The sequence below is a fragment of the Pinus tabuliformis genome, chromosome 6 (genome assembly GCF_031772625.1).
Source record: "Pinus tabuliformis cultivar Carrire ecotype Pingquan chromosome 6, CPIR1, whole genome shotgun sequence".
Classification (NCBI taxonomy): Eukaryota; Viridiplantae; Streptophyta; class Pinopsida; order Pinales; family Pinaceae; genus Pinus; species Pinus tabuliformis.
Window position 1 is genome coordinate 842,416,037 of NC_142292.1, and position 13,279 is coordinate 842,429,315.

General features: G+C 41.5%; 1 pseudogene; it reads right to left on the minus strand.

The window, feature by feature from the left end:
* Positions 1-7,456: 7,456 nt before the first annotated feature.
* LOC149261502 (18S ribosomal RNA) lies at positions 7,457-9,193 on the minus strand (annotated as a pseudogene).
* Positions 9,194-13,279: the final 4,086 nt, after the last annotated feature.

A 13,279-nucleotide genomic window follows, 5' to 3' on the forward strand; every position in this document is an offset into this window, starting at 1 on the left:
CATTTTGGATAGCATCTTAAATTACAAGAACAATGTAGGGGCTCTTAAACGCGTTCACAATAGTTAGTTTCCCAGGGGTAAGGTGAAATTCATCACAAATTTCAAAGAATGGAGGGCCGACCATTAACAAAGAGAGAATCTTCCCTGTTAAATCAAAGGCTCATGTGTTCGATGGCATGTCAAATGTAACAAATGCATCATGTTCATTTTCAATTGGACTTGATTTTGGGTTATTGGAAATAGGGATGATAGAGTAGTATAACACTTTTTTTTTCAAAATTCAATAAACATTTTAGGAACAATAACTATATTAATTCCCAAAATTCTACAACCCATTTATGTTTAGCTGCAAAACACTCGTAAAGGAAGGAAACATTCATAGCCATAAGCCACATGAAATTGATGAACTTATGATTACAACTCCAGATTCGTCAGTTGTGCTTTTAAATTTCATCAATGATGGTTTTTGAAATGGTCACACATTCCCGAAAGAGAACATGTCAAATGCAGGAACATTGAAGATCATATGAGAGTGATTAAAGGTCTATTCCTAAAGTTATTATATTTTTTGAGTGGTAAGGGGGGGTTTACATCACTAATAACATTCATTTGTTTGTTTAACATGAATGATTAAGATAGGATTTGTGTATGTGATAATACATAGTTGGTAAGTGCATTTTTCTTTTTGAATCCAAGACAATTTTCTTGGACTCCTGTGCTCCTTGTTATCGTGCAAGATTAACTTCTAATGTTAATGTAGTTCTAGATTTGAAGTTCAAATGAAACGAAGGTAAAAACCACTAGTTATAATTTGCATCCAATGATTTCTATGGTTATAAATTTTAACCATCAAACATGTAGCCAAAATATAATGTGCACATCACAAGCCCTGAATCCTCATGAATGTTTCTAATGGAGTTATTCATCATGTTTTTGTTGTTTCACATTTGTGGCAAGGGTCTTGACTCTTAATATTTGAACTTGATATTCCCACATTTATTTTATGCATATGTAAATAGTTGCTTGATGCTTTGTAGGTGGTGCTGAGACTTAAGAGAAAGCACATTGGTGGTACTCTTATAAAGAAGAAAAAGTGTAGCAAACATCTAAGTTCTTATGCAATTTTGTTGTATTTGTTTTTGGAACTTCTCTTTAAAAGTATTAAGCTTGGTGATATGGCATCCTATGTGCATGATGTTTACTAAGATTTACTTGCTTGGCTGGGCATAAATTCATTGACAGTATCAAGAATAGAACAAAGATGTTATTTGGGGCTTGAGACTATAGGTGGAGTAATACAATTAAAATGCATGAACAAGATTGTTCATAGAATATGCACATAACAGGTTGTACAATTTCTTTTCTAAAAGCAAGATATCCAAACTCCTGATCCCCTCATCTTGACATCGACTTCTTTCAAAAATTTTATAAACCTAGTTGACCCCTAATTAATGCAATTTGTTATAGATAAATTGAATGTTATTATTCATTTCCTATTCAAAACCATGTACATAGTCCAACAAGATTCAAATGCACCACCACATCTTAAATTTCATCAAAACTGAGAAACTTGTGTTTGAAGATAATTATTTGACACCAAATTTTTTATAATGTGTACATTGGGGTTGCATTCATCAGGAACATAGTAGAGATGCTATTTTGGGCTTGAGATTGTAGGTGGAGTAATACAATTTGAATGCATGAACAAGATTGTTCATAGAATATATGCACAAAAGGGGTTTCACAATTTTTTTTTTAAACATAAAGCGAGAGATTCAAACTCATGATCCCCTCGTCTTGACATTAGCTACTTTCTAAATTTATTTAAAGCTACATGGCCCCTTATTAGTGCAATGTGTTATGTTATAGATAAACTAAACGTTATTATACATTTCCTACTCAAAACCATGTACACAATCCAACAAGATTCAAATGCACCAACACATCTTAAATTTCATCAAAACTGAAAAACTTTTGTTTGAAGAAACTTGTGTTTGAAGATAATTGTTTGACACCAAGAATTTACAATGTATAGACTGCAGTTGCATTCATCTTTAAGGATATGCATAAATTGAGCCTGCTAATAATTTGAGAGTATAAGTGTGAATGAAAGAGAGGTGATGAGCAGCAAAACAAGTACAATCATAACAATCTAACACAACACACTTCCTTTACTTGAATGTTTAACAAATACAATATTAACAATCTCAACTAGCTTAATTCTAATAAATGAATAAGTGTATTACAATGTGTTATTTTGTATGTGTTTATAAGGGTCTATAACACCTTCACCCTACAATTCCTTTTATAATAAATCCTTTCAAATTCTATAGATAACCATTAAGATTTATCTTAACTTATCAATTTGAGGTCTAAATTGAAATTTGACCCAAGCATTATTGATTTCCCTTGCTGGAAATGCATGTTTTATTTTTGTCATTTATTAAAATTAATGCTAACATAAAACTAATTATACATGCTCATGAACATCTTGTGAGCATCATTATTGATAGACACATATAATAATATAACACACTTTATATGATATGGTGTTATCGTAGTTTCTAATGTTTAACTCAAAATGATTTCTTTTAATCAAGACATAATTTTTTTTTAATTGTAATGTCAAAAGCGTATAATAATAATATGGTTGTTCTATTAGTTCCAAAAAGCATGGTTTCATGTGGTATGTAAAGTGTTTTAAAAATCTTTCTTGTACATTGGTGATTTACTCAACACCAAGAAGTGCTAGGTTTTTTTGGATTTCATAGATTTATAAAATGTATATGGATCATTTCATCGATCCTTCCTAGGTGACAATGTAGTTCTCCTACTTTTAGAAGTAGTTCCATAAGCATGAGGGGAGGAATAAATTGTTTATGATTTGTCCTTGTGTTTTTAAAACTAGTGTTGTGTTTGTAAATTAATATAAGAAACTTTTTTCAATTCAATTCTAGAGATTAATTTAACAATAACATAAGTTGGCATTTGCACTTCCAATTTACCATCATTTAGATATCTAAAATTTTAATTCTTCATTTAAATCTTCACGGAAAGATAGAGATCCCAATTATAAAAGGTTACCCAATGGCAACAATATTAAGATTTCTCTTTTACTAAAATTTGGCTACATTTAGATCACATAACATATCACATCACTCTTCATCTATGTTTTTTCTTCATATACTACCGGCTTACGATGTTTCCTTTGCAACATTTGGTGCAATTTATAGTTATGCTTGTATCCTAAAGATGGATTGTATATTCCAGTTCAAAAATGTCAACATCAGCAAGTCAAAGATAGTTAATATTAAACCATGACAACATAATATATGACTAGATCACCTGTTTTCACTTCATGTGGAAGAATAAGTTCCTATAGAGGATCAAATTTTATATGTTGACCATTTTAAGATAAATTGGTTCTAAAATATTTAGAAGACATTATTCTATTTTTTTACTATAGTAGGCAACTTTTCCTAATTACTCCAACAATTAAGAAACACCTTATGGAAAAGGAATTGTAACAGTCCCTCCCACCCCATTGGGATATTGTTTATTAAAGTGTTTCCACTCATGTCAAAGGTGTTGTCATTGGATGGAAAACATTATTGATGTCAAAGGTGGTTTCAAAAATATTGCTAGACAATGTTGTCATTGATGATAAAGGTGGTTTAATGGAGCATATATTCGAAGAGATTTATGCCTTAAAATACTAGCTTAGATTCTCCTACAAACTATATAAATGGATATATATCGAAATATCTTTCCAATGGTATATGAAAGCTTGAAAATATCCCAAGGAATCAAAAGTTATAGTAGTTTGAAAACTGATAGGTCTCAAGGTTCATTACAAATCTTGTGTTTGTTAACAAATTTCTTTTGGTGAAGTATAAAGATTAAGATGGATAAGTGAAATTCACATCCTCAAATAAATAATTTTTCCCTAACCCTTCTTATATCAAAGGATTATATGCACTTGCCTAAGGTCCCTAGACTAACAGTTCCGAGAGACAAAAAAATTCCCAACAACTAATGTAAGGAAAATATGCCTCACCCCAACCTCATTACTATGAGTGTCATCCTAGTCTGTTCCTGTAGACACATTGTGCCAAGGGTCTCTGGGACCAAATATCAAGATGAAATCAACATGACATGAGCTCGAGATGACATGAACATGATGTTCACCTGAGATGACATTGTAGTTTAGGTGGAGGACGTGTGGCATGTATATTTGATGTTTTTCGGTGACCAAGTGGACCAAAAACATATGAAATGTGTCACCACCCATTGGAGGAAATATAACATCATGATGACATCATATCACCCCTCATAGGTCCAGGCAGAGGCTGAGAGATGGAGGTCTGAGATTGAGAGGCAGATGTTCAGACAAAAACTTCTCCATCATAAGACATCAAATTTCGTGTCTTGCCTCAGAGGTTTAGTGGAATGTTCATATGTGAAAGTGTTGATATTAAAAAACCAAGAGATAGGAATGCCTCCATCGATTTATGAAAACATTCACGTCTTACCTCACTGGTGGAGAGGAAGACGCAATAGGAAATAACACGAGATTGACGAACCAGGGAACATGAAATTTCCAGTCAACCAATGTTCCTTCAGGTTATCGAAAGGAGTGCTAGGATCATGTTAAGTGGTTTTATGAGGAGTGGGCCCAAAACATGAAACTCCACAAGTTCATCGCTTTTGGGCTTATGTAAACCATTCTACAATCTTGATTATGGTTGTAGCCTATAGTACATGGAGCTAAGCTTAGAAGTATTTGGACCTTCGATATTTCACAAGTTGTTCTATAGTATTGATTGCTATTTAGCTTGCACTACAAGGAAAGTAAGGTGAAGGAATATGGGGCTTATGAGGACCTAATCTACAGTCTTGATTCCATCCAAGAGTATAATGATCTATAGTCTTAATTTTGGCATCATACTAAAATGAGGTCGATTTTGATTCTAATTGGTAGCATTATTTCAATTGGCTACAAATTTTTGGCCTTGGAGAGAATTTAAAATTAGTGGGTGGACTATGTGAAGCACAAAAGACAAACTAAACTAGTTAAATCTTGCTATGTGTAAATAAAAATAGATTAAGAAAAATTTTCTAAAATGAAGTTTGAAATTTATGTTAGAATAATTTGTTTAAAGACCCGTTGAATTAATTTCAGAGAGACCATCTCCGATAATTTAAAATTTACTAGTGAGAGAGACACAAAAAGAAAGAAGAATAATTGTTAAACTATTCATATCCTCCACCAACAGCAGTGGTTTAAGTATACCCACCGGCATAAGCATATACCTTAGCAGAACCAGTTGTTTACCTTGTTTAACCAGTTGACCCAGCAGTGGTTTAAGCAGGTGAACCAGCAGCGGCATAGGTAGCGTAGGCATAATAAGCTAGGGCTAAGGCAATAGAGCCAGTTGTTTTTCCGGTAGCAGAGGTGGTTGAAGTCGATCCAGATTCAGGAGTAGCTGCGAGTGTAGGCAGTTCCTGTCCCTAAGATCCAGAGCTAGTTTATTTCATTGCTCAACAAGCAAAAGAAGCATCATCAAAGGAAGGAGCAGATCCAGTAGCATATCCCATTATAAACCCCAAAGCATAGGTGGTTTATATAATATATATAAGCAGCAGTGTACTATTTAGCGATGTGGACGAGCAGCATGTGAATTGCTCTCCTCTGATGAGTAATAAATGACTTGGTGGTTAGTAGCATGCGAGTGAACCAGTGGTGTAATGGGTGAATCCTGGTGATTGCGTAAGCAAGTAGAGAAGTGGTGGGCGACGTGCTTCTTATTCTCAATGGATTGGACCGGATGGGTGGTATCAACATGGGCAGGTCCAGATTGAGAGAAATCCAGTTTCTCGATTTGCTGCTACGTGGATGGATACCACATATTAATAGCACATGGATGAGCAGCCTGTAGGTGACCCAGTAGCGGTAGTAATGGGTAAATCGTGGTGATTGGATCAGTAATTTACGTTGATTGTCTCGATAAATTGGTTCCACGATGAATTCGTTCCAAGACATGCATGGATGAGCCCTCAACATGTAGAGATGAATCGTCGATTGAACCGGCAGTTGTTTAGCATTATTTGCATCAGTAGATGGCTAATATCGGATGGATGAGCAATAGCGTGTGGTTGGAGCAATTGGCAAGTAAGCAATTGGTGAGCAACAGCTTGTGGGTCAACCGGTAATGCGGATGAATCGGTGGGTTTGGACTGGATGGATAGCATCATCTGCATGGGTAGTTGGTTTATATCTTGACACCTTAAAGCGCATCCTTTTGCAACACCTACTAGATGATCTGATACCACCTCACTGTCGTTCGGTAACAATCTATCCTGCTTCCGGCTTTCAGCTTCCAGCCCAACAACCGGCTAGCGAGGGCCTAATGGCAGCACGAGGTCAGGTTCATAGCTTATAAGCCCAACCTAGTGACGATCCAGTCTAATAGCAGCACGAGAGGTCCGATAACTATTTACTCTCCCTCACCATATGAATAGTGAGTCGATGGCGGCCTTATAGTCGAGAGTTTGGCAGGCTCACCCTCACCATATGAATAGTGAGCCCCCTAGCGGGTCCTACCGGGCCTATTGCTTTCACCTTCTTTTGTTGATCGCTAGTGCTTTCTCCATATATAGAGGGAGAGCCTTGGTAGATCATGACTTACCTTATCCTCTCCACTGAGATTTATGCTGCTCGCCTCCCGGAATGACCAATGGTGCTGGTACTGTTCCTACTAGTGGTGCTGCTGGTGGTGCTGCTGCTGGGCATCCTTATTCTCCTTCCCTCCTTCTCCTTCTCCCTTACTTCTTCTACCTTCCACCTTAAGAGCTAGACGCCCTATACCAATCGTTGAATGAATCTTAGTAGGCCGTATGTCTTCTCTTGTAACAACGAAGATTCTCCCTTACCTTGTTTCCAACCCAACACCTTTGGCCCTAGACCATGAATTGAGTGAGTCGGGCTCCCCTTCCCTTATAAGCACTGGATTGGATGGGACGGGTGACGCCCTTACCTTATGCCTAGACCCAACACTTTCATGAAGCCCATATGCCTTCGATGCTTGGGCCTTTTCCCTTGCCCTCAGAAGCGCAAGCCCTCCGGACATTACCCTTTTCTTTTGGGACGGAGTCACTCACTATTCATATGGTGAGGGTGCGTTAGCACACTCGACTGCCTTTAGTTACTTATTTGAGAGGAGGGCCGCCATCGACGGAGTCACTCACTATTCATATGGTGAGGGTGAGCCTGCCGAACTCTCGACCCCCGGGCCGCCATCGACGAAGTCACTCACTATTCATATGGTGAGGGTGCGTTAGCACACTCGACTGTACAGGACCTTTAGGTGCTCGACTGTTAAGGATGCGTAAGCAGGCTCAACCATAGGGAGAGGACCTTTAGGTGCTCGACCCTAAGGGAGAGGAGAGGAGAGGGATTTGATCCAGCTGCAGGTTCCCCTACGGCTACCTTGTTACGACTTCACCCCAGTCGAAGACCCCACCGTGGTATGCGCCAATAAGACCACCCCAACCATAGTGGGCCACACTAGTGGAACATATATAGATAGGGTGATCATTGGTCTGATGCTTCGGGCGAAATCAACTCCCACGGTCTGACGGGTGGTGTGTACAGGGCTCGGGTACATAGTCACTGCGGCATGTTGATCCGCGATTACTAGCGATTCCAGCTTCATGTTCTCGAGTTGCAGAGAACAATCCGAACTGAGGCAATCTTTCCAGATTCGCTCCACCTTACGGCCTTGCTTCCCATTGTCATTGCCATTGTAGCACGTGTGTGGCCCAGCCCATAAGGGCCATGTGAACTTGACGTCATCCCCACCTTCCTCCAGCATATCACTGGCAGTCTCTTGTGAGTGTAGCACGCACCTACCTTCATGGGAGTGTCATCAATCAAAAAGAGGCGCTTGCCTCCGAGAGTTCGCTTACTCACCCTGGCCCTTGAGAAGGGGTGATGACATTGATCCGTTAGCGCATGTCTCAGCAACACAAAATGAGGGTTTCACTCGTTATAGGACTTAACCAAACATCTCACGACACGAGCTGACGACAACCATGCAACACTTATATGAATTTTTGCACCAACCCGTTAAGGACAGGCACACTTGTTCATATGTCAAGGGCTGGTAAGGTTCTGCGCGTTGTATCGAATTAAACCACATGCTCCACTACTTGTGCAGGCCCCAGTCAATTCCTTTGAGTTTCAGTCTTGCGACCGTACTCCCCAGGTGGAGTGTTTCACGCGTTAGTTGGGCCCCTGATCCTAATCCTACCTAGTAGGCAGGCAGACCAAGGACGAACACTCATCGCTTATGGCATGGACTACCAGGGTATCTGATCCTATTTGCTCCCCATGCTTTCACACCCCAGCATCAGTGGGGACCCAGAGAGCTGCCTTCGCAGTTGGCGTTCCTTCGTATATCTTAGGATTTGATCCCTCCACACGAAATTCCACTCTCCCCTATCTCACTCAAGTGAAATGGTCAAGAAAGCACCCCGCCAGTTCTTTGGCGACTTTCACTTTCCACCCTTTTCACCGCCTACGTGCCCTTTACGCACAGTCATTTCGAATAACACTTGCCCCCCCGTATTACCGCGACTGCTGGAACGGAGTTAGCCAGGGCTTCTTCCTCGAGTCCTGTCATGATCGAAACTCGACGAAAGAGCTTGACAAGCGATAATGCCCTTCTTCACCCACACGATATTGCTGGATCGGGCGTGAGCCCATTGTCCAATATTCCCCACTGTTGCCCCTTGAGGGAGTCTGGGCTGTGTCTCAGTCCCAGTGTGGCTGATCATCCGAAAAGACCAGCTAAGCATCATTGGCTTGGTTAGCCTTTACCTAACCAACTACTTGATACTACGTGGGCTCATCAAACAATGCGAATTAGATTGCTTTATGAATTATTCAGGATTTGGAGTGAACTATTCGATAGATTCCCACGCGTTACGCACCCATTCGCCACTTTGCTTGCTGTGCCCGACACCCAGCGCACCACTCGCATATCATTTGAGTGAGTGAGCATGCACTAGGAGGGGTCCATTCATCTTGCCCTTCTGCCCCCACGCGGATGGATGGGGAAGCAAGCCACCCTCAACTTGCATGTGTTAAGCATATAGCTAACGTTCGTTCTGAGCCAGGATCAAACTCTTTTTTTGAGTATGATCTATTTTGAGCATCAAATGCCCCTCACCCATATGAATGAGTGAGCGACCCCTAAATAATATAGGGCCTTTCGAATGCCAGCAGCCTTCATATTCATATATTATATATGTCATTACGGTCATGATCTAATTCATTATGATCTCCCTGCCTGAGTGAGATAGGTAATTACGCTTTAGCAGATCATGCATATATTATATATGTCATTATGCTATTTTGAGAGATTGAATTGTGAACTTCTTCCATTTCTTCCAGTCATTCATTAGATATGTAATTACGCTTTAGCATCGTATGGGATCTTCGCTTATTTGATCAAAGCATAAAAAGGGGAAGTCGGAAGGTGAAAGAAGCAGGACTCGAACGCTGGGCAACACATCTCCCCCCGTGGGCTGGACAAGATCTCCACGTAATTTTATTTCTTCAATTGGCAAAGCATATCTGGTACAGCACAGGTAGTTCGTTCGTTCGCCCGTCCGTCAGTTAAATCCGTGCCAACATCAACAAGAATGGCCAACAAACAATGCCCTACTGGAAAGGCAAAGGAACGCTCTGATCGGATTTACTTATTAGTCTGCCGAGTTGGCTGGCCGGTTAGGAGCGGCCAAAGGCAAATTCTTAGTCTTCTGGGTGGGGGAGCACGCTTGGATAAAGAGTTTGTGATTCCTTCTAAGAACCCGCAGGGCAACACAGGAAGGATATCAGCCTTTCGAACCTTTAGAACAGCAGCTGTTTAAAGAGCGCTCTAGAAATAAAGAGCCCTGGAAAGAGTTTAAAGCGGAGCCCTTGTGAAAGAGTTTAAAGAGGAAGGAGCCTGGTTGTTTTAGATGAAGGGGTGTTCCATCTAGCCTCGGTTGTTATAGGGCCCTTGCTTCATAGAGATGACTGGTTGTTCATATAGCCTTGCTGACAGACAAATGGCGGTTTTTCCATTTAGTCTCCTCCGGTTGTTATAGAGCCCCTTTCCTATAGAGACCCTGGTTCATATTGATTGACGACTCCTTGGTCCATATAGAAAGACTCCACCGCTAGAGATCCCGATTGTGTTTGTTGTAGAGCGGTTTCGATCATTCAAAATAATACCTCCATCCCGCGGTAGCGTTCCTTCCTCCTTATTACCAATCCAGTAGGCAAGAATGCCAAAAATGCCTCATTCGTGTGGGCGGAGATTCTTGATTCCCACTGCCTTACTCGTTTTTATACCCGGTAAGGAATAATCGTTGTTATATATGTAATTATCCATCCATCATTCAATCCAGCATGACATACATTAGTAAACAGCTGGTATTTTTTAGTATTATGAGCCCGTCTTAAGAGCCCCTGTCTTGCCATGGAATGGATCAATAAGCAAGTTTCCCCTCGTTATAGGGGCCTTCCCTTTAGCTAATTCGTTCATTCCTATTCCCTGCAACTTAAGGGTGTCCTGCTACGCCCGGACCAGATAGATTATATATAAACGGTAAGGTCATATATATATCTATAACTGAAGGTAGGGGCCTTTGCCGGTACATAACGTTACGGCTTCTTCTTCTGAGGCGGGTAAAGAGAGAAGAGAGGGGACAAGGCAGTGATTTTCCGGTACATATAATTATAACTGTACATATATCGATAACTGTACGGCTAGGGGCAAGTCAATCTAGAGTAGGGTTGGCTCCTCTCAGTTCTCGTCCATCATCCACAAGTAGTGGATCAAAAGCAGAGCTATCTCCCCCTCTCTTGACCCGTTAAGGTAAGTGAGCCCATGAAGTTCTCCCTTTTCACCCATCCTAACTACTTGCTTTTCTTTTATCGGAACTATAGCCAGAACTGAGAAGTTCGTCCTTGGGCATTTGCACTATGACTACCATCGTATTCCCTTTTCAAGCCTACACGCCGCTTTATGTCAGTTGGACAGCTCAGTTGTGGGATCTCCGAACAGTTCTAGGAACTACATTACTTATTATATTCTATGGGAGGAAGGACCTGCTTGTTGGGTGGGTGGACGCTTAGAACCTTTACTGAGATTGAGGTACGGAGTGGCATTTGAAGACGTTATAACTGCTGCAACGAAGCGAAGCTAGTTAGTTCTTGACTCTCTCTTTCCTACCTATCCACTTTTACAGCTAAGCCTAGCCCACCTAGACAGAAATATTTTTTTCCACCATTTATTGACCTGGCCGGGATTGCGGGAATGAATTTGGAGGGCATAATGAATGGCTGGCCTCGCTAGGATTCTGGGATTGCTACTTTCTGGTTATTGCTGGCTTTTTGTTACTGGCAGGCTGGGAGAAGAACCGGGCTTGCTGGCTTGCTTTGACGCTAGAGGACCGGGACGGACGCTCACGCTAGGCTTACCGGGCCATACGAACCCATTGCCAGACATACCGGGCATTTCATAGCGGCGGAGAGCTAGCACATAGGGAACACGCTTCGATCGATCAGCTTCAGCATTATTATTATGCCCTTCGGGAGATCCAAGTAGATACTGCCCCATCTTTCACATTTAAAGTCGAGACGACGGATGAGGTCTGAAGGAGATCTCGTCGAGACGGATAGAAAGAAACCCGGCAGGGTGGTAGATGTGTGGATCCAAGTGACCAAGAGACAAGGACGCTGGTGCTATTCAATAGTAGGATTATACCTTCTCTTTATTATACGTAAATACTGTGACAAAGCACAAGAATGCTTTAGTTATTAGTTCCACTATAGGTAATTTCATATATAATGAAAAGCAAAAAAACCTATACCTTTAGGTGGGGTTGGAACTGAAACTCCCCTGGCGGGTAGTAAGGCTGATACCCTAGTAGGGTACTTGTACATTGGTTCAATAATCTAAGATATAAATAACTAAACCTATACCCTGCAGGTACCTTAGGATTGGAACTTACACTTCCCTTTCAGATCAGAACCTCACCCTTTCTCTTCGACCCTATCTTTCTAACCTCTTCGTGCCACAGTCAAATGGCCTATCTCGTAGGATGCGTAAGCATGCTCGACTGTTAAGGATGCGTAAGCAGGCTCGACTGTTAAGGAGAGGACCTTTAGGTGCTCGACCAAAAGGACCTTTAGGTGCTCGACCATAAGGGAGAGGAGAGGATGCGTAAGCAGGCTCGACTGTTAAGGAGAGGACCTTTAGGGTGCATAAGCACACTCGACTAATAAGGATGCATAAGCAGGCTCGACTGTTAAGGAGAGGACCTTTAGGTGCTTGACCAAGAGGGAGAGAATGCGCAAGTAGGCTCGACTGTTAAGGAGAGGACCCTTTAGGGGGCTCACTATTCATATGGTGAGGAGAGGTGCTCGACCATAAGGGACGAAGTCACTCACTATTCATATGGTGAGGGTGAGCCTGCCGAACTCTCGACCCCCAGGCCACCATCGATTTCTCGCTCGACCATAAGGTGCAGAGGCGCTCAACCATAAGGGAGAGGAGAGGATGCGTAAGCATGCTCGAATGTTAAGGAGAGGACCTTTAGGTGCTCGACTGTTAAGGATGCGTAAGCAGGCTCGACCATAGGGAGAGGACCTTTAGGAACTCGACCATAGGGAGAGGAGAGGGAGAGGGAGAGGATGTGTAAGCAGGCTCGACTGTTAAGGAGAGGACTGGTAGGGGCTCGACCATAAGGTCTGTCAGGGGCTCGACTGTTAAGGAGAGGGATTTATCGCTCGACCATAAGGGCCTCCATCACCGCCATCGCCACCATCGCCAGCAAGGGCTCGACCATAAGGATGCGTAAGCATGCTCAACTGTTAAGGAGAGGATGTGAAGCATGGCTCGACCAACCTTTAGTTACTTATTTGAGAGGGGCCACCCAATAAGCATCAAGGGACGGAGTCACTCACTATTCCGATGGTGAGGGCCGGCAGCCCCCCCACCCAATAAGTAAAATGAAAGCGAACTCTCGACTAAAAGGCCGCCATCGCTCTCAATATAAGGAGAGCCCCCCCACCCAATAAGTAAATTTGAATTTGCCAAATGTAAAAATGTTGAAAGAAGGTCAATTAATGAAGAGGAGAAAAAAATATAAATAGCCAAAGAGTAAAGAAAAGCAGTGAGATTGAAGAGGAGCAGCGTTGAAGACAAGAAAAGCTACATCATTT